General features: G+C 38.4%; 1 long non-coding RNA gene across 4 annotated transcripts in view; it reads right to left on the bottom strand.

The window, feature by feature from the left end:
* LOC107382479 (uncharacterized) overlaps positions 1-17,825 on the bottom strand; it is a 30,386-nt gene extending 12,561 nt beyond the window's left edge. For all 4 annotated transcript variants that reach the window (XR_001572616.3, XR_008566030.2, XR_001572617.3 and 1 more), the window contains exons 1-3: positions 17,530-17,825; positions 16,963-17,016; positions 14,709-14,767 (exon numbers count right to left, since the gene is read on the bottom strand). This is a non-coding gene — a long non-coding RNA (uncharacterized lncRNA). The remainder of the gene's footprint in view (positions 1-14,708; positions 14,768-16,962; positions 17,017-17,529) is intronic.
* Between the last annotated feature and the right edge of the window lie 3,451 nt (positions 17,826-21,276).

Genomic DNA, 21,276 nt, shown 5'->3' with positions numbered 1-21,276 from the left:
TGTGTGAAAGTGTCTTTGGGGATCTTGAAAAGCGCTATATAAGTTCAATGCTAATTAAAAAAAAATTGGCGGAGGTTTTTGGACAAATACAAAAGAACAACTTTAGTTTTTTTTAATCTCCACAATATATTTACAGCTATAGTATGTTAGAACATTCCTAAGAGGCATTAAAAATATGTTTTAAGCTCATTTGTTTTCCAAATTTGCCATTGCAGCTTTAAAATGTGAACTCTGCATAATCAGAAAACTTGTGCTTTAAAGACAGTGACTATTGGTGGTAAAAGTACAAATTCATGAGGGAATTTGTTCAAAATAAATCACTACATAAAGACAGAAAACTGTCAGAGTGAACATATGTTATAATTAACTGTTATAATTAACCATCTATGGGTATCCAAACTTGTCAAGGTGAAGGCCAAGATCAAGGTGAAAGTCTTCATGGACCAGAAAAAAGTAACATTTTTTTAATGCAGGAATTATTTTACTTCTCAAAAACAGGCTTCATATTGGGGAGAAAATGAACATAAACTCTACCACACTGGGGGCCACGGAAAATCTTTCTGAGGGCCTCAAGTGGCCCATGGACCGCACCTTGGACAAGACAAGCCTGATCCTTTGATACTAATTTTGACAAACAGCACTACAGTGTTTTGTCTGAAGATGAGAAATAATGCATTGTTCTTCCCGACTTAATGAGTAAAGTTAGATCATTTCAATAATTACCAAAACATCATCGCAGCACCACTCAGCCGTTCTCTGATGGAAATCAGTACCTGGCTGCAGGCTCCTTAAAACGTGAACTCTAGTGATTTCCAATTTAAGTGTTATGTTCTTAACGAAAACCAAAATGATCCAAACTGAGCAGCTAGACAGTAGCAAAAACAAAACAAAACAGAATAACAAAGCTTGCTCCTTAAGTGGGTAAATATTAAAACTGCAAAATTTATACACAAACTCAAGCGTTTGACTTGATTTTATTTGTTCTTTGTTTATTTCAAAAGTACTTTTTGGCCTAAAAATTACTGATAAATTAGCCAACGGCTAAATACAGAGTAGTTAGATTATGTGTGGCTTTTAGGAAGCGCATTCATTGTTGAATCAATGAAACATAAAAAAGATTAAATTTAAAAATGGCTAAATGTGTTTGAACTTTCTGCTCTGGTGCAACAATCAGTGTTAGAACTTTGTTTTCTACACACTCAGGTGACTTAACTGTTGTTATATTCATGAACCACTTTGCATGTTTTTCTTCTTTTCGAGGAAGAAGCTGGCAGTGAAAACATATTCAGCGCAGCCACAGTCAGTAGTGAAGCAAACTCCTCATACTGTATGCACATGATCATACGTCTGCTGTCTACTCCCATCCTCCAAGAAATGCAAAAAAACCAAAAGTTCTTCTACTTGCAGATCAAAATGATATATCTTCCAGTTAATCATACGTGTGGAACATATTCTACAGAATAAAGACAGTATTTTCACAATTTCTTCCACCAGTGCCCTACGGAAAGTAACAATGAAGAGTTTCCTTACTTTAGCTGCCACTAAGTCTTCCAAACCTGTCATGCATGCTGTTTTTAATTATGTGTTTACAGTTAAATCTAAATAAGAAGAACAACAAAAAGTAACTCAGCAGAGCTGCAGCGCATATGTCTGCTGGGGGTTGCACATTACGGGTATATGTGAAGTCAGTGTGACATATATGGAGGGCAGGTGGTGCCAGTCAAGTGAAGTCCCAATCTGTTGGAGTCTCAACTGAATAATTAGTTCTTTTCCTTTTGGCGATCTTCAAATTATGTCATCAGACCTTATAGCGTGTTCTCATTATTCTGCGTAACAAACAAACTGGAAATAGATCTCAATCCTACGGAGACACCAAAATCCAGGGAGGGACTCAAACCGCTGTGTGGAACCAACAAGAACAAACATGACACCTGGCATTTCACAGCCAAACTGGGATGTTGCACACTGCTGAGCACAATAATGCTGCTCTATTGTTTATGTTCAATTGTTCATTTTTACCTTCAGGTGTTTTATATAAAAAGTTAGCTGCCTCATGCTAACATGCTAGTAACATTAAGTATTATAACAGCTGGAAATTATCCACACTGTGTTAATCACTTAGCCTAGAATCTAGACCATCATTTGACGAAGCAAAATTATTTTTGCTTTGCATGTAAGTTTTGTAATGTTCTATCAGAACTTCCACAGCTCTGGCCAGTATTGTGGCTGACCAATCACAGCACATTTATTTAGAAAAAAAACATGTATTTTCATCTTTTCCCTGCTTCTTCCACGATGTATGGCAGACTTCTGTCATGTTCAGTGTCCCCCTCATGTGTCCCCTTGTGTTCCCCATCCCTCTCTCGGCTCCCCTTATGTGTCTCCTTGTGTTCCCCAGCCCACTCCAGGTTTTCTCCTTAGGTGTTCCCCTTGTCCCTGTGGTCCCCAGCCCCCTCCAGGTTCTCTCAAGGTTTCCCTCGTTTCCCGTAGTCACCCCACTTATCATTAGGTTTCCGTCATGTTTGGATCATGTGGTCAGTATCTCCCTTTGGTTCATTTTTGCTTCCTTCCCCAGTTAGGTCTGGTTTCCTCCCCTGCTCCGTTCTGCTCCTCCTCTCTGTTTTTAGTCTCACCTGTGTCCAATTCCCTTAATCACCCAGCCCCTGTGTATATAACCCTGTCTGCGTCTCAGTGTGTTGTCGGTCCATTGTTTTGTGTCAGCGTTGTCTCGTTTCCCTCTCCTGGTCTCTTGGTCTCTAGGTATTGCTCTTTAAAGGAGCTCTTCCTCTCTTGGTCTCCAGGTTTGCGCATTAGGATTTTTGGATTTAGGTTTTTGGCTACCTGCCCTTTTTGGATTTTACTTTGGACAATTATTCCTAATAAAGGATTTTACGTTTTTTACTACTCCTGCCTTGTGTCATCCTGGTTTTGCATCTTGGGTCCTAACCTCCTCCTGGCTTACATCGTGACAACTTCCTCGTTAAGTGACACTGGTAGCGGTCTAGTTACAGCGCTCTATTTGTTTAGTGGTTCCAGGACTGTAGAAGGTGCTAGATCAAATACAGGCCATTTACCAATTCATGCTTCCTGCTGCTGACCAACTTCACGGAGATGCAGATTTCATTTTCCAACAGGACCTTGCACCTGCACACAGTGCCAAAGCTACCAGTACCTGGATGTCTCGATTCTCAAGAGCAGAAGTTCACCACACCCCTTTTGCACACTTGATCAGCACTTTGCCAAAGTCTGCATCAATGCAGTCTTTGGCAAAGGGAATTCCTACAATTACCCACAAGAAAAAATGTGTTTTAAAAGGAAAGAAATGATGATTAGAAAGATGATTAATGATATTAATTCATGCTCTGAATGTTTTAAGACTAAAACTGAATGTGGACAACAATCAATGTCAATTTTGTCAAATTATTATTTGTTTGTTTGAAAGTTGTTAACAAAGATTTTTCTTTTAAAGTAGCACAAACAGCGACTGGCATCCCGGCATATGTCATGGTCAATGATTTAATGCTCACTGTCCCAATTCAGAAATGTTTGCACACTTGTGTACTACGTACTCGAAGCCTTATGGGCTTGACATACAGGAGGCAACAAACGACTACGATCAGTGATAGCTGTCGTTTTGATAATCTCACACACAGGAGGTGACATGCGGCAGCGGCCAGCAGCAGCAGCAGTAAAAGCCAGCGACGCACTCTGTTCCAGTCCTCTGTTGTTTTAATTGGCCGTCAGATTAGAGGGAATGTTGGGTTATTAAAGCAGTTCAGAGTTTAAAAAGCGGTAGATATGAAGTTTCACAAGGTTTTGCTAGTGTTAAGTGAAGTCTTACTTCTGACTTTACTATATAAAAAAACACAAATACGTAAATGAGTTCTTCCCAAACACAAAAAGAAATGGTGAATATGAGACCATACCAACAACCATCTCAGCAACTATTTCTCAATCTACTGCCTTTTTGTGAAGATCACTATATTCTTTTGTAGAAATGTTGTAAAGCAAGTAACTTTTCCTTCATGTTTGCCCAGAGATGTAATGCGAAGCATCCTGGCCGCTCATTGGTCAGTCAATAAAACCTCTGCTGATTGGTCCTTGTCCGAGCAACAGTGACGAAAAGTTTAAAATGTTCTATTTTCTGGGATCGCATCGCTGGCTCGTTTGTGCACGACACATGCACGAGTCCAAAATTTCACATGCTCGTTTTTTGCGTGTCGCATAGCAGGAGGGAGACCCGCGATTATCACTTTGTCACTCATGTCTCATTGAAAACGTATGGAGGAGAGGCGATGTCACTTCCTGTGTGTCGAGCTCATTCCTTCTAGTACTCCAAGTATTGGGACTGGGCCTAAAGCTTTCAGGCTCAGAGTGTGTCACACCAAAAATGGTCTGTGCAGAAACAGTCCTTTGTCAGTTTAGAACTTTTTAAAACAGTAACATGGTCCCTTGCGGAGAAAGAGAAGGACTATCCTTAGTTTTGTGATCCACTGAGGAAATCTGATTTAGGGCATCTGGTCAAAGTCCAACTGAAAGAAAAGTTTAAAATTCTGCCTCACCTAGTAATAAGTATTTTTACATTTGTCAACAAACTATAGCTCTTCTTGGACCTTATTCAAAAGGGGAACCTGATACCGTTGTCGTCCTTGTTAAAGGCAACTGGAGCACCAGAGGTGAGAACAGCATGCTATGCAATGCTGGTTGAAAATCTGCAGAAAGGTTTTATGACCCAAAACGAAAAAAACAACCTCTGATCACTTTCCTCATCATCCCGTTTACTGCAGACTCAAAAGCTTCAAAGGTCCATTTGGTGACAGATGAAGCTTCCCAGTTGGAGATGACAGAACTTTGTGAGGATGACGAACTGAAACATGTTTCAAGAGTTTTCACAAAAAAATATCCCAGGCTGCACCGAAGCTAATTATAACGTTCGCATCGACGTATGTCTGTTAATCAAATTCATCCATATTTAGACAAGTGAGGTCTAAACATTGGCCTGTTCTTACTGACAAACAGGAAAGAGTTGCTTGGAGTAGCCAAATCTAAAGACACTCATGTAAAATAAAGACTGCCAGGTGTCCCGCTAAGATCTCATGACCAAGGTAAAAAAATAAAGAATTGTAAAGAAATGTTTGAGCAAGCAATGTGCTAAAAAACAAACACTGAAACAGCTTTTGTTGTGGCTTTTTATGGTGATGAAGGGCTTAATTTGGTTCTTTATTTTAAAGTGAATCACCATTCCTGATCCAGAAGATGAATGCACCAATGTGTGTATTTATTCATTATTCCCATAACTTTAAATGACTGCTGAGACTCAGCAACACAACCTCTGTTTATGTTTATAAACCACAGCACTTCAAAAACACACTATTCTCTGTCAGAGTAGGTCAGCAGAAAACAACATCTTGCTCATTAATATTCACGATATGCTAATTTGTAATATTGTAAAACATATTTTCTTGGATAAAAAATGCAACAGTGATGTGCTAGCTCCACAAATAACATATGCCCGAAGGTGTTCCACAACATTGCGGAGCTGCTAATGCTAATGGTTAGCCTCTACTTGCTGCAAAAATCAACATAGAAATTATCACAAGCCAAGGTGAGTGAGTCAATATATGCTAATCTACAACCAGGAGAGAGTAGAGCATGTATCAGCTATTAGAAGCTAACCATTAGCATTAGCAATTCCACAACATGGCAGAATACCTTCAGGCGATTTGTGGAGATAACGCATTAATGTGGCAGGGCAAATGGGGGTAGCGGAAGAGTCTGTTTGCTTTTAGCTAATCCAAAGCAAGATGTTCAAATATCATGAATACTATGTTTATGTTTATTTATTTGGCAGACGCTTTTATCCAAAGCGACTTACAATTTATAACCTATTGAGCTCCGGGAGTTGACGTCACTTCTCCCGGCATGCAACAGTTCAAATCAAAACGGCGCCATCTTGGCAGGCAGAAGCCCGCAGCTGGAACATTTGTTATTTTCAGAAAACTCAATCAAACGGGAAATATGGTAGATTCCTGTTGTGCCCCAGGATGCAGAACAGACGCGGGCAACATAAGGGATGAGCCATCTACAGGATTCCCCAAGATCCGGAGCGCCGCAAACGTTGGATCATCGTAATAAAACGTGCTAGTGACTGGGCTAAAATGAAACTGTGGGGTACCAAGAGTAAAGGTTTTCACTTATGCAGCGACCACTTCATATCAGGTACTTAAACCAACGTTTCCTCAACTGTGTATGGTATTTATTTTAAATGCTTTTATTATGATTCTTAGTGGGCTTCCTAAACTTATTTTGGCGTGGCTTTTTCTGTCTTATTACTCATAGCAGCAAGTAAGCATCACGTAAAACGTTGCCTTGTGAGTTCTGCGTGCTGCCGTTTACGTGTCTTATGATCACAGCAATTAACCGGCTAGGCTGTATTTAATTTTTAAGCAATGGTTGATCAATTGTCAGATCACACATAAAAAGCACTTTGGATTGCTATTATCGGTCTCACCGAGACAGATCTCAGACAGATCCTGAGACGCTCCTGCCTGACATATTTATTTTATTCACAGAAAAACAAATCAGACTAGTGATTTCTCTTGGCGTTCAGTTTATACATTCAAACAGCACAGCACTCTATTTAAACTTCTTACATGTAAATCTATGTTATTTGTCCATCCATCCATTTTCATCCGCTTATCCGGAGTCGGGTCGCGGGGGCAGTAGCCTAAGTCGAGAGGCCCAAACTTCCCTCTCCCCAGCCACTTGGGCCAGCTCCTTCGGGGGAATCCCAAGGCGTTCCCTGGCCAGGTCCGCTCCGACAGCTTCTGGCGTTTTTAAAAAGTATCCCAGGGGCACGGTAAGTGTCGGAGATGTTTAATCTATTTAATTTCTGACTAAAACGATTTATTTGGTTTTAAAGTGTGAAGTAAACTCTGACGAAGTAAAATCCAAGCCGATCCCATTCATTTTGTTTACCTTTGTTGCCTGCCGACATGGCGTATACTCTCTGAGAGTCACATGACGTCCGGAGCACTATAGAGCATGTTGTGATCTGTGGGGGAAACCAGAGTACCCGGAGGAAACCCACGCATGCATGGGGAGAACACGCAACTCCACGCAGAAAGGCCGCAGCCGAGTTTCGAACCTGCAACCTTCGTGCTGCAAGGCAACAGTGCTAACAACTGCGCCACCATGCAGCCCAATGAGTAAGAGTTATGCTGTTCTCACCTCTGGCATGAGTAAGACTTCAAATCCTGCCATTTTTGCCGCCCACCCCTCCAGCTAACTTTTACTTACTTAACTTCTACTTACTTTTTTCCACAGCGAACGACTCACAAGGCAATCTAGTGTAGGCCCGCTTTAATTATTTTCTACACTTTTAAAGCATGTTCTGATTTTGTCTGAATAACATGCATTCATGTTTCACCTTTACCAAACTCACAATTGTCTGAGTAGTAAAACTGGCAGTATGAGGATAAAATAAAAATGTTCTGTTGTGCGGCATCCAGAGATTTCTTCCCCCTACTGTTCTATTTCCAAGCATAGGTGCTTCTGTAAAAGCACTTGTCATGAGCACTGCTTGAACACCCAGGCTTCATTAGCCATTATTTAGTAATTATTATTTAGTTGTTTTAGTATTAATAAAATAATTGATTAGATTCATTTTCTGTAATCAAGCAAATGTAAATTCTGCACATGACCGAAGCTTTATGGCAAGCCAATTAGTGAAATCTAAGAGACCCAATATTACCAAGTTTTTAAAAATCAATACTTTGTGAATAATTAAAAAAAATTATTCTAAATCAGTTTGCATTTGGAGTGAAGAAGCAAATACAGCAGAGAACTTTTTACAACCAAGAAAAAAAAAACAAAGAAAACTTAAAAAATGAGTGAGGAGATAGATGGCCTGGTAAGTCTCCATAACCCAAGACTACACACTTCTTAAACAACGGGTTCATGCTAATGTAGCACCAGTTTATAGGGCCTGACCTCCTGCTTTGGCTCAGAATTTGGCACTGGAATACGAATAACTAAATCAAACAGCTCATTTTTTATCATGACTTTACACATCTTACGAGAGCAGCTGGATTTAGGCATGCTGATGCACGTTATAACAATGTGAAGACAAAATACAGTCACTCCTTCAGCTCATACTAGCATATATAACTGACACTGAATTTTAAAAATAAATAACCTTTGAAATAAAACCAGTAAAATTAAACCAAAAATACAAACGCTGAAGTATCGTGCTTTTGATTGAGATGATAAAACATTAGTTACTATCACATCATTTCTCCATCATTGCAAACCCCCTCAAACTTTACAGTTGCTCAATTTTCCCCATGTTTTGTTATATTTTTTGAACTGCTGCTCATGGAGTCGTAATTTCCATAATGCTTGTATTTGTTACTGATGATGCATTTGAGAAGTAATGGATTCATTGGTCTTAGTTCTAAATCAGTAAATATTTGCAAAAACGTTTTTTAAATAATCAATTATCAGACATGTGCATCTTTGGCTGATTTCCAATTAAAAAATCAACAGCAGCAGGCAAGTTCACTGCAGTCCACTATTTACTTCTGTGATGTGATAATGCTCTTCTACTATGTTAGTAGAAGTATATAATAGTATAAATATAAATACAGATGCTTTAGATTGCTACTGCTAATTGTCTTATACATTTTTAAGATACATATTAGTCATTGTTTACCATCCGTGATGTCGAAAAATTTGCATCGGCCACTGGGAAACCCATATTGGATGGCTTTTTATGTTTACATCAATGAAAGAAATGTTGGACTTGTGACATGAAATCAAATTAAAACCAAAAACAAAGTCTAATTTCTTTTTTAATTAAAAAAATATAAAACTGTTGTATTTCCATGATTGGTTAAGGAAGTGAAATCACGACTGAGACAAGTATGCGAGTAAGGCAAAGGAAATGCAAGGTCTTATGAGGTATCGTGAATGTAGGATGTTTAAAAGTTTGTTGTGAATAAAGATAATAAATGTCAAAGCCTTCAGGAAGTGGTGTAACACCTGCTGCACTTTTGCAAATCAGGCGACAACTTCGCTTTTCGACAACTTCGCTTTTCTTATTAGTGACATGTTTTGCCCTGACTTAAAAGTCTGAGCAAACATTTTAAAGGGGGTAATTAGTCAACAGTTAAAGGCAGAGATCATCTAGTGATGAAGATAAAAGGGCTCAAAGGAAAACAATCTGGAAATGGGGCTGGTTCCATTCACATCACAGTCGGATTCCAGAGGTTAGAAGCTAAGTCCTGTTAAGAGCCTCAAAGGGCGAAAACGCTCAACGCTGAGCACTTGCGTGCAACTGCTTGGAAACACAGTCAGAGTTTAAGCACACAAACATGAAAAATATCAATTTCACATTTGGCTTAACGCTTTCACACTTTGTGTCACCGACACCAAAAAGAGAAGGACTGTGGAAGACAAAACACAGCTCCTGGATAAGGATCATGTTAATGCCTATCAATTAGGATCAAAAAGGGATTAACCGGCATGGCTGCAGCGGTGGGATGGGAGCCCATGCAAAGTCACTGAATACTAGGGGTCGCACCCCCGACTTCATTAGGCCTGACCTTTCCACACCATTGTGTGGCGGGAGAGACCCTGCAGTTTGTGAGTGCAGACTTAGCCACCTTAGAAGGCTTGTAGGGAAGTCAAAATGAGACACGCAGAAAAGCTGTTTGAGATCAGTGAAATATGAAATATTCACTTTCAGAGTCCAGAGAGACTTATTAGGTTGCCACAGCTTGGTGCAGGTGGGTATTTACTCATCAACCTTCACACTCCCGTGCAAAGGAAATGATTTTCTTTTTCACCTCAGAGAGAAGTGAGATTTACTAATTAGTCATGGTGCAGCCTCCCCTCGCTATGATGTACCGCTACCTTGCTGTCTTAATTCACTAAAGGTCAAATGGCAAAGTGAAAGCAGGTATTCAAGGTGTGTTAAGAGTAAGCCCCAATTAAGGAAAAATGCAAGCACACTGTCAAGTCTGACTTTGATGGTGTTTTTTGCAAATCCCCTGAACTGGGAAAATTTGCAGCTTCATGTTTTGACTTTTTAAAAACATTTTTATTTTAGATACGAAAAGATTTTGAATGACAAAGAGATAAGAGTTTGAGACGAATCGGCATAGTGTTGCAGGATTTAATAGGAGTTAGAGGTCATGTTAGGACAATTCTTTATGTGTTGATCCAGTTCTTTTACTTAGCATCCTTTTTTAATTTCGATTGCAGAAGCGCCAGTACTGGGCCTAGAGTGGTGCTAAAGTAGCACCAACTGGGCTGGGGCAAAATTATAATAACTGCTTACACCTACCATTGGAGGCAGGATTATGGAGGCCAATGACAAACCAGAATGAGTGGCAAGTCTGTGTAATCTAAACCATTAATAAAAGTTGTTCTAAATGCTAGTCAGTGCTCACATAGAGCTGCACTCAGAAGTGTCCTTTTTAACAGTGTATAAATGTTATTTTCACCAAACATTTAAAACATGGTAAGATTCTTTCTTTGGCACATCAAAATGTTGTTAATAAAGAGTAATGATGTGCACAATGTCGATATATGCACACACAGCTAGGTTTTTGCAAAACATTTTCCCTCACTCATCTAAGGTCAACTGTGGTCTACACCACCGTGTTGTCAGCAAAAATATCATGTGCATTGTGAAGCCCGTGCATAGGCATGCCAAGCCTGTAGGTGGGGGTAGTTCCCCAAATCTTTGGCATCTTTGCCAAAAAATACTCCTTGGATGTTGAATAACTGGGTGGCCAGCAACAAGCGTCCTGTATTTGACATAGTTCATTCTAGGGTTCTACAACCCCCCAAGGTGCTTTACAACACAATCATCCACCCAAGCACACGCACATTCACACACTGGTGGTGATAAACTACGGTGTAGCCACAGCTGCTCTGGGGAACATTGACAGAAGCGTTGACAATGCCAAGCACTGGCGCCACCAGTTCCTCCAACCACCACCAGCAGGCAAGGCGAGTTGAGTGTCTTGCCCAAGGACACAACAATACAGATGGGGCTTGAACCTGCAACTCTTTGGTTATGGGCCAGGAACTGAACTCCTCTGCGACAATCCTTAACATCGTCCCTTGTTATTGACTTTGCAAAACCTAAAACTCTGGTTATTAACGTCCACAAGCAAATGCTGACAATGGAGAATTCACAAATCTACCCTTTGGTTCAAGTTTTTAAAATAATGATTTCAGGTGTCGTGTATCTTCACTTTCTTGCTGACAGGCCAAACCGTAGAAAACATCTTTGTTTTGTGGGAAACCCGGCTACGCATGGTCTCAAAGTCTTTTACTTTAGTGGCAAACACGCTAAAGCACGTGTGCTGAGAACAACAGCAATACTCCTGTTTGCAAGGTCATTTTTATTAACTAACCCGAGGTCAAAATGTTGGTCAAACAACAGGCGACTGTTGTTAAGGAACTAGTCGAGTGACGTTGGGTCATCTTGAACTCTGAATTTACACAAAAACAACAATTTACTGAAAGAGATATTTGGTGTTTATTAATGACGCAGTTCAATGATGGCGACCAACTAGTACTTAAATAAGTTTTTATTGAACCAGTCAGGGAAAAACTTTAGCACCAGCTCTGGCTTACCACTGGTGCTTGTTTTTTTTTTACAATTATTGTTACGTGTTTGGAATGTTTCCGTATGTTTTTCTTAACATTATCATCACGGCTGCTGTACAGTGAAGACACAATGTTGTTTACCTTGTGCCTTTCATTTCTATGATTGTTCATGTCGCTTCATTGGGAGTTGATTATTGTACGTTTTTGTGCAATGCAATAAGAAACACAATTATAGACAAGGAATTTCATATTTATTGTGCATCCTCTTATTAGACCAAATTATAACACACAATCATTTTCCACTTTCCTTTTTTTAATTGTTGGTCTTGAATTCAGCAACATGCTTTTATTTTGTAATAAAACTCAAGACTACTGAGTTTTATTGATGAGCAAAAGTCTGTCTCAAGCGCTGAAGTTTCTTTCTAAAAGTACTTGTTCAAGCAGGCATGTAGCCTTAAGCTGCAGTTAAACAGCGGTCACCCTGACCCACAGCCGTTTTCGTGCCATTTAGGAAGGTTTTATAGATGGGCACACTCTGTGTAAAAGTCAGCGGTGGGTTCGCAGTCGAATGGAAACAGGAAGTCCTGCTGAAGCTGTCACTGCTACACGGTGCTGACTGGGAATGGACATGCAACATGTGCACATGAGAAGGTTGGCAGGATCACAAAACAGGGAGGCAACACAACACTGTCAATAAATAACCTCGCACTTTTAATCAGAAATAGCATTTTCATCACAGTCAAAGATGATATTAATGAAGACAGAATGTTTATCGTGGTTTCAGCATAAATTCGAATGCTAAAAACGAAACAACAAAGGTCTGCCATATCCAAGCAAAGAGTCCGATGCTGAACTAAAAGGGAAAATTCATAAAGCTACCAAATAAAACCAGTTAGCAGGCAAAAAAACACAGTTAAACAGATGCATGATTGGTAGATGTTTGCCCTCCTTAAGAAATCCCAAAACTTATTTTAAATCAGACGGATCAAACAAACCAAATTACAGCAAATTTTTTCTTTTTCTTGTTTATAAGAAGTTTCTAAAACATCCACTTAGTTCCACATGAATCTATAGGTTTGGCAACTCTGACCTGCCTCCTTCCCTTGTGAGACCAAAACACATGCATGAACCAAAAGGTAGCATGTCCTTTTTTCTTTCTGTGAAAACAGAAAAACCCAGCTTAAAGTTACTGACAGCCACTGTTGTGTTTATGTGGCATCAGAACACTGTCCGGCTTTCACGTGAGGTCTTAACAGCAGACGAAAACAAGCAGCAAGGAGGGTGAAGGTCACCTAAACCTTTACGTGAGACAAACCGACCTTCGAACATCACAAAAAACACCACTTTCAAATAAATACGGCATTGGGTGGTCTTGAATTCTAAATAAATATCCAGAAAATGCTACTTCATTAACGATCGAATTGTAATTTTTAATTAGCGCAACAAAAATACAGAGTTCTTCCGCTTTGTCCTCTGATTCACATTAAATGTATAAAATACGTAACATTTTTAACTGTTTTATGTATGTTTTCAAAAATTTGTCTTGGAAAATTAACGATTTGTTTTTTAGGAAAATTAAATACCATCACACAAATCTAAAACAGGAAATCAAATATAAAAATATAGCCAAAATAAAAGATAATGCAACATTTATTTGACGGCAAATTACTTACTGCAACTAAATATATTTTTTACGTTCATTGTGAAAAATATTTTTTTAATGTCCGTTTTATATAGATCATCATAATCTAGCAAGATTTAGACTTTAAAAAAACTTACATTTTATTTAAGTAAATACAAAACTAAACTTGTTTAAATTTTTTATTTCTATAGGAATGTTTAATATTAAGTGCGTATTTATTGCCTGGTAATTATTAAAATTGTAAAATGGGTTCTTTATGTAACGACTAATTTATAAACAAAAATCTGCAGTATTTTTTTGCACACATTATAATATTATGTTATTAACGTGGATGTTTGGATTCTATTACGATTTGAAACATTTGATTATTTTTTCTGTTTATGAAAATTGAATTAAGGACATTTAACGTTTAGAAAACACGTCTATAAAAATCTGAAGATAAACGTTACAGTAAAATTCTATAAATAAATAAATGCATTATGCAAAATGTGGGGAAAAATATTGAACCTAATAATAAAAAATTTCACTTCAAACTGCATTTATCTTAAAGTTTTTGGACGAAAAGTTTATTTACACGATAAAATTTGCATAATTTTCTTAGGCGAGTTCTGATTTTTCTTAGCGCTAGAGACCAAGTCACTTCTTTCACCAAAACCTAAAATGGACGGTAGTGGCTTTGAGACGACGGCTAAAACAAGCTAAAGGTCACCGCTGTGAAGTTGTACTTTTTGGAGGAAAAAATAAAAGCAAAATGGACCCACGTTTTGGCAGCCTGCCAGAAAATGTCTTAAAAACAAACACTGAAGGAATTCATTAAAACATCTCAAACCAAAGCCAGGAAAACTGCGCCATCACGCAACTGTCAAGATAAACAACCCTGCATTTATACAGCAACACCTTCTGCTGTTTCTATGGAAACATTCTCAAATCTTCTTCATTTCTGCATGAAAATAGACCCAGAAAATCATTTGAATCAAGCTCAGGAAGCATTAGAGCCCAGATGAAAGCCTGTTTTCACCAAACATCGTCACGACTTTAGACCTCGTGACCTCATGGTGGGTGGAGACAGTGAGCCAATAGAAAAACAGGTTAGATACTCAGCCTGATTCTTGCATCAGCATTTTACAACTCAAGAGAAAGTTGGGAGTTCCATATCCAAGATTATCTCATGAAGAGATCCCCCTCCCTATGAAAAGTGCTAATATAAAAAAAAAGATTGCTGCTGAGGAGTGAGTGGCAACCTGGAATTTGATGAGCCAGTTCTTGGTCTCACATGGTGTAACAAGGTCTGCAAACACTGCTGAGTGCAGCAGAGGAATATTTCCTTCAGGCAGTCCCATTCACTCACAGCAGCACCTTGAAGCGTTCCTGAACTTGCTTTTTTTTTCAACTCTGAACATGCCTAAATGTGTTTTAATGAACGGGTCAATACAGAGCTTACCGTTAGAGAGGGCTGACATGAGGACTGAAGAAACGAAAGTGAGAAACCACAGAGTCTACCTGTAAGAATCAAACAGAAAAACATTAGCTGAAACTGTAAAAAAAAAAAACTACAAATATTAGAAGATTTCAAAAATAAACAACCATAAAATAAGTGTTTTGCCTTTTTGCCAAACCGGTAAAGCTGCTTTAGCAATCAAACAGCCACAATTACGTTTTTAGAATTAGCTAACGTTCTATAAAATGTTTAATTGTGCTTCAGTTGCAGTGACTCGCTCAAATATTTAGTCGTAATGTAATCTTATTGTGTGAAAATGCCAGATTTGGCCAAACAAGCTAATTTTCATCAGGAAATCTAGCCAGGAATAATTTTTTTAAGGAAATACATTATTTTAGATTCTATTCTGTGTTAAAAACAAACATGAATACGTAATTATTATTATTATTTAATAATTTGTTTTTATTATTATTATTAATATGATTAAATGACTCACAAAGAACTTTGGCGTTTTACTTCACACTTTATGCCACAACCCAAACACTGCCCACCAAATAGTGTTTTTGCATTGTTTTACAATTCATTTCTTCCAAAATACTTCATTTATGGTGCTAAAATTCCACTTTGATCACATTTTCATGCTTTCTCCTGAATGCAAATAGAATTTTTTTTTTACTTTTCAGGTGCTGCATCAGGTTTAGAAGAAGCACTGCCCGTCCCAGTACAAGCCCAAGCACCCAGAACTCAAAAACCAGTGAGCATCAAGGAAAGATGAGATTAAAGGAGCTGTCTGACGCCGATGAGTATGCACTAAGTAGATGATAATGAAGAGATCTGCCCAGGCTGGTCAATGATATGGCAAACAGATAAACATCACAGACTTAGGAGAGTGGAAGTAACTTGTAAAGTCAGAGAAAAGCTCGGGGCGCTTTGAAAGCCAGAGTTAATATGATTTGCTGCCTTCCTGTGAACTGGATTCTGAAGAAGCTGCAAAACTAAAACAAAAACATTTCAACATCTTGTGCTTTGCATCACACATTTACTGACTTTAACGCAAATATACGGTTTAATTGTTTAACGGAAACGTGTTTCGATTTATAACTCCAAAAGTTACGCGTAAGAAAGATTTTATCTTTAAACTCACTCCAAACATTTCTCTATCACACAAAACACCAGAAGCATCTAAAACAACGCCTAGCATGATATTTTTAACTTTGCCTATTTTTGTAGACTTGAACATTAGGTTACGTTTCAAGAAAAATACAAAAATCTCTGATATAATTTTGTAAATATCATCCAATATATGAAAATGCTTTTCATAATAAAGATAAACAACTGGATCAGAGATGTTTTTATCCTTGCAAAGTAAACTAAACAGCCAAACATGGTTACAATTTCCAACAAATATCATTTTTTTAAATAAATGTGGACATTTTTCATTTAAAAAAGTCTTCAAGTTAGAAGAAATAAGTGGACAGCCTGCAGAGACGTCATGGAGATGCCCTGAAAGCCTGTCGCAGTCGTGAATCAGACAAAATGGCTACCAGGCATCCCAAGAAGAGCCAGCGAGAAATATGAGAGGAAAACATGACAACTGCCTTACGATCTCACCAAAATAGTAAAACTGATGAATTATGGTAATTCGCTGATTATTAAAGCTGAAAAATAATAGTTCCACTGAAATTTGTAAAAACATTCAGGTGAGAAAAATCTTTATGAAACATTTGCAACTTTTTCTGATTACTCCTTACAGGCTGGCATTTGCTTCAAACACAATAAATCATCACCTTTTGAGTGTTTTTGCTCTAGAACACATCATGAGTATCAGAGCTTTAGAAGCCATCTTGCCCAAACAGCGCAGACGCTGAAAGGAGGAGGTCATATGACTGCTCAGTCTGCAGACGACTGCAATGACAGGCAGAAGAGACTATAGTCACATCTGCATACCCACAATTTACTTTGGGTTAAATCCTTAAAAACATTTGCATGTTTTTATAATTTTGCAGCCTGAAAAGTGTTTTTCACGCCAGATTATTTTCCATCTATTCAACTATTTAGGAGCAGAGGGGATGAATGTGGGAAAAAAATATGCTCAAATCTCCATTTTGTTTGGTGAATCTGTTTAAACAGCTTAAACTTCATGTAAATGATTTTGGGGCAACTTTTAATCTACATCAGCTGACATTTGAGGAGAACTTTTAAAACTTCTAAATGAAAGATTGATTAGCATGTTTACAATGATCAGAGCTATACGAACCTCTCCTTGACTTTGTGAACTTATCTTGAACGCCAAGGCTTGAAAGATGATTCCCTGCAGACAGGAAATGGGAAAAATGTTTTTAAGGGTTTACATCTGATGAGTAAATAATAGGAGTTGTTGCAAAATATATATTATCCAGTGCTTTGTTATCATTTAGCAGGTTGTGTGTGTTCATTTTATGGTTGAAAGGGTTAAAAGCAGCGAGATGAAGGCAGGTGTTCCCCCTCAGGTGTGTGCTGAGTAAACAGATCTCTTAAGCGCGCACGAAGTTGATCAAAAGCCTCGCGTCAGCAAAGGTGCGTCACCTGTGCGTGTTCCTGAAGTGGAGTGAATCAGGTCAACTCCGCAACAACGAAATTGTCTGAAACGAGTTATGGGAAAGGAATTGTGCTAAATTATTCTAATGGGATGTTTTATAATCACATAACTGAATAAAATGGCTGAGCTTCGTGTAGTTTGACAGCCCAGACCGGATCTGCAAGCGACACAAGTGTAAAATAATAAATAAAAATCAAGAACAAATAGCGGCGCGACGCTGCAGCATCTCTGGCGCGTCTTACCTACCTGTGCATAAAGAGGTGCCCGCTGGTAGACTGCAGGAGGGGAAAAAACTTTAATGTTTTTCATATAAAATTAAATGTAGCCTATAAATAAATATATCGAGTGACGAGTCGCGGTCGACGGCATCTGAGGAGGACAGCAGAGATCCCCACCGAGCGGCTTTCGTTGCTAAAATGCGCGCAGAGATGTAAAACTCCATTTCCAATTTTATCAATTTGAGACAGACTCCAGACAGTCTCCTAGCGGTTGCGTGCCGGGTCCCCGCTCGCGCGTGCACGCCGGATGGCGCGGAAAGTGGCGATAACAGATGCGGAGCGACGCGGCGCACGGCCAATAGCGACGAGGAGGGGAAGCCCCGGAGCCAATCAGGTGACTGCATCAGGCAGGAGAGGGTCCCGCCTCCCCATCCTCCTCCTCACCCCTGTCTGTTGACAGTGAGTGCACTGAATAAAACAACAGTCTGAGTCAAGCAGTTCATTGCGCTGAGATTTGGGTCACTGACTGCAGCTCATTCACTCTGGGAAAACAGCAGAGGCGCAAGATGTTATAACAAAGAAAACACATCTTATTTAACATTTTATTTTTTAAATAGATGTTCCTGTTTTATTTGATTTGGACTGTTTCAATTATTTATATTATGGGTTTTGCTTTAATAAAGGCAGCTGATTTTAGATGATAGATAGATAGATAGATAGATAGATAGATAGATAGATAGATAGATAGATAGATAGATAGATAGATAGATAGATAGATAGATAGATGATAGATAGATAGATAGATAGATAGATAGATAGATAGATAGATAGATAGATAGATAGATAGATAGATAGATAGATAGATAGATAGATAGATAGATAGATAGATAGATAGATAGATAGATAGATAGATAGATAGATAGATAGATAGATGATAGATAGATAGATAGATAGATAGATGATAGATAGATAGATAGATAGATAGATGATAGATAGATAGATAGATAGATAGATAGATAGATAGATAGATAGATAGATAGATAGATAGATAGATAGATAGATAGATAGATAGATAGATAGATAGATAGATAGATAGATAGATGATGATAGATAGATAGATAGATAGATAGATAGATAGATAGATAGATAGATAGATAGATAGATAGATAGATAGATAGATAGATAGATAGATAGATAGATAGATAGATAGATAGATAGATGATAGATAGATAGATAGATAGATAGATAGATAGATAGTCAGTCTCAAAGTTCAACTGATCCCAGACAGCTTTCCGCTTTAGCAATCACTGATTTCCCACCAAAGTTCAGTGGGTTCATATTTTTTTTTTACTATGGAAACCGATTTCCTCGACTTCCACTCATTTAGAAAATCTATTTCATTCACAAATAAAGCCCTCGCCACCCTTTTACAGTCCCACTCCACAGCTCTGGTTGCCCTTTCTCAGGACAGCTGCTGATCCTCAAGAGTAGACATCACAAACGTTTTGTTTCGCACAAAACAACTTCCAAGTCGGCGTACAAACTCTGTCAAAGTCTACACCGGGCGTACAGACGAGTTTGTTGTAAAGAACCTCTGTCCTTTGGATGGGAAATAACAAGTCTTGTCTCCTTCGGCTTTGCGCCCTTTAATTTGCATTGTTATGGAAAACCGCTGGATTTGGATAGAGCACAGAATCATTGAGGTCACCATAATAGAGTGTGACAGCTTGCCCTTTCAAATCTATTTGGAAGTGAAATCAAAATTCCTGGGAAAGTAAGTCCAGAGAGGACATCTTACACGGGCTTTTGGAAAACACATGTGTCATAAGATGTGTAACAAACTGCACCTGGAGAATTTGCAAGGCTAAACACGTGGGTATTTGGCTCTTGTGATTTTAATTTTGGCAGAAACTGATGATGCTAATCCAGAAGTAACAGTCAAAAAATGACAACGGCAAAGTCAAGTACACATTTTTGTTGTTTTTTTCACAAAAGTTTCTTAAATTAAAAGTCTCATCATGACCGATCCTCTTCATCGCCCTGCCTTTCAGATATTAACCTTGTGGCACTACAAAACAGCCTCTTCCTCACTGCGGGACCCCATAATGAGCCAATACAATGAGGCTTCAGTTCAAGTTCACTGCTCACCTCTCTTTGGTGTCTCTCGGGGTCTTTGTTGACATTTGTCAGCCCCAGAGGAATTTGGGGGGTTAGATTTCTGCAGCAGCCCCAACAGTGGACTCTGACTCCCAGACTTCGGCACAAAGGTGGAAAAAAGTTTGCTCAGCGATGAACAGACTTTATAACCTTGCAGGGGAAAGAAAACCAAAGAAGTGAGCTGAATAAAGATCAGGGCACATTTCAAATTCCAGCCAAAGTAATCAAAGATTTGAAAAGGGCAGATGTGCCATTTTGAACTTGGGCTAAATCCCAAAGAAGAAGGAAAGAAAAAAGGGAATCTGGAGGTAAAGCTTGTGGGAAAAGGTGTCTATATACTTTAAAAAGGTTAATAAAATAATGCTACACTTGCTACCATTCATGACAACATGCAACCAGCAAATGCCATAAACTGACCTGTTTCTATCACTTTCATAATTACTTTTATATATCAATTAATTTAAATCAGTTGTACATTTTTTCTGTTTTGTTTGCATTTTTAAAGGAATGACCCACAATTAGATTAATTTAGCGCTAAAAGCTCTATTATATTCATCACCTAATAATCACCAGATTTAATGAAACCATGAAATCAAACTATTAAAATGTAGTCATACATAATTCATTAATCAATTTTCCCTGTAATTTGGTGTTAGTGTGAGTGCAAACATAAGAAAATGAAAGATATACAATTACATTCCCAAAATATTTTATTACAATGTAATTGTTGAAAGATTTACCTGTTATAAATAGAATAGTGGTTTCACTGTTGTTTTATAATATAATGGTAGTTACATAAATATTTTTTACAAAGATACCCAACTTTTTTCAGTTTTAGAAATGTTTTTATACTTTCTTTAGTTTTAGCCTTCAGTGATAGGTCCTTTTTGGGTTGCATTTGTGCTACCTGGTTCTCTTTGTGCAAAAAAAAAATGCTTTACAATAAAAATAGCATCATATGCAATCTGCCATGAAGGAAATATAATATTCACAAGCTTTTATAAAATCTCAGACTGCTGTGGAGCTGTTTCTCAGCGACGACCTTTTTAAAAAATGGGAGAAATGGCTGAATCTGCAAAGGGAATATTGTTCAATTCCCAGGAAAGGTTCAAAAAGCTTGGAAGACTGCAGGTTGAAATTTTCCTTATTTTAAAGGAAGTTTTCTGAAATTATGTATTATTATTTTAGAAATCGGTTAAAGTGATAGTCTTACGATACAAAGTATGCAATATGGCAAATTTGGTTATGCATAGCCTGCCCCTTGTACCATAGAGCCCCAAGCAGTTTCAATTAACCCTAACCCATCCATCCATCCATCTTCTGAACCCGCTTTGTCCATGCAGGGTCGCGGGGGGGGGGGGGGGGGGGGGGGCAGTCAACGGGCAAGTAGGCGGGATACACCCTGGACAGAGAGCCAGTCCATCGCAGGGCATAACCCTAACCCATCTAATCAAAACAACTCTTCCAACACAACAGGACCTAACATCAACAACCCATTGGGGCTAGGAAGGAGGGGTATTGATAGGTAGTTTCAGCTCATTAAGAAACAACAGACAGCTACAGTTTATAAGTGCAACTCTCTCATATGAAAAGCAAAAATACTTCAAGAAACAAAAGG

Source organism: Nothobranchius furzeri, chromosome 7, assembly GCF_043380555.1.
Source record: "Nothobranchius furzeri strain GRZ-AD chromosome 7, NfurGRZ-RIMD1, whole genome shotgun sequence".
NCBI classification, from domain to species: Eukaryota; Metazoa; Chordata; class Actinopteri; order Cyprinodontiformes; family Nothobranchiidae; genus Nothobranchius; species Nothobranchius furzeri.
The sequence above is the reverse complement of the archived record's forward strand: the minus strand, read 5'-3'. Positions and strand labels throughout refer to the sequence as shown.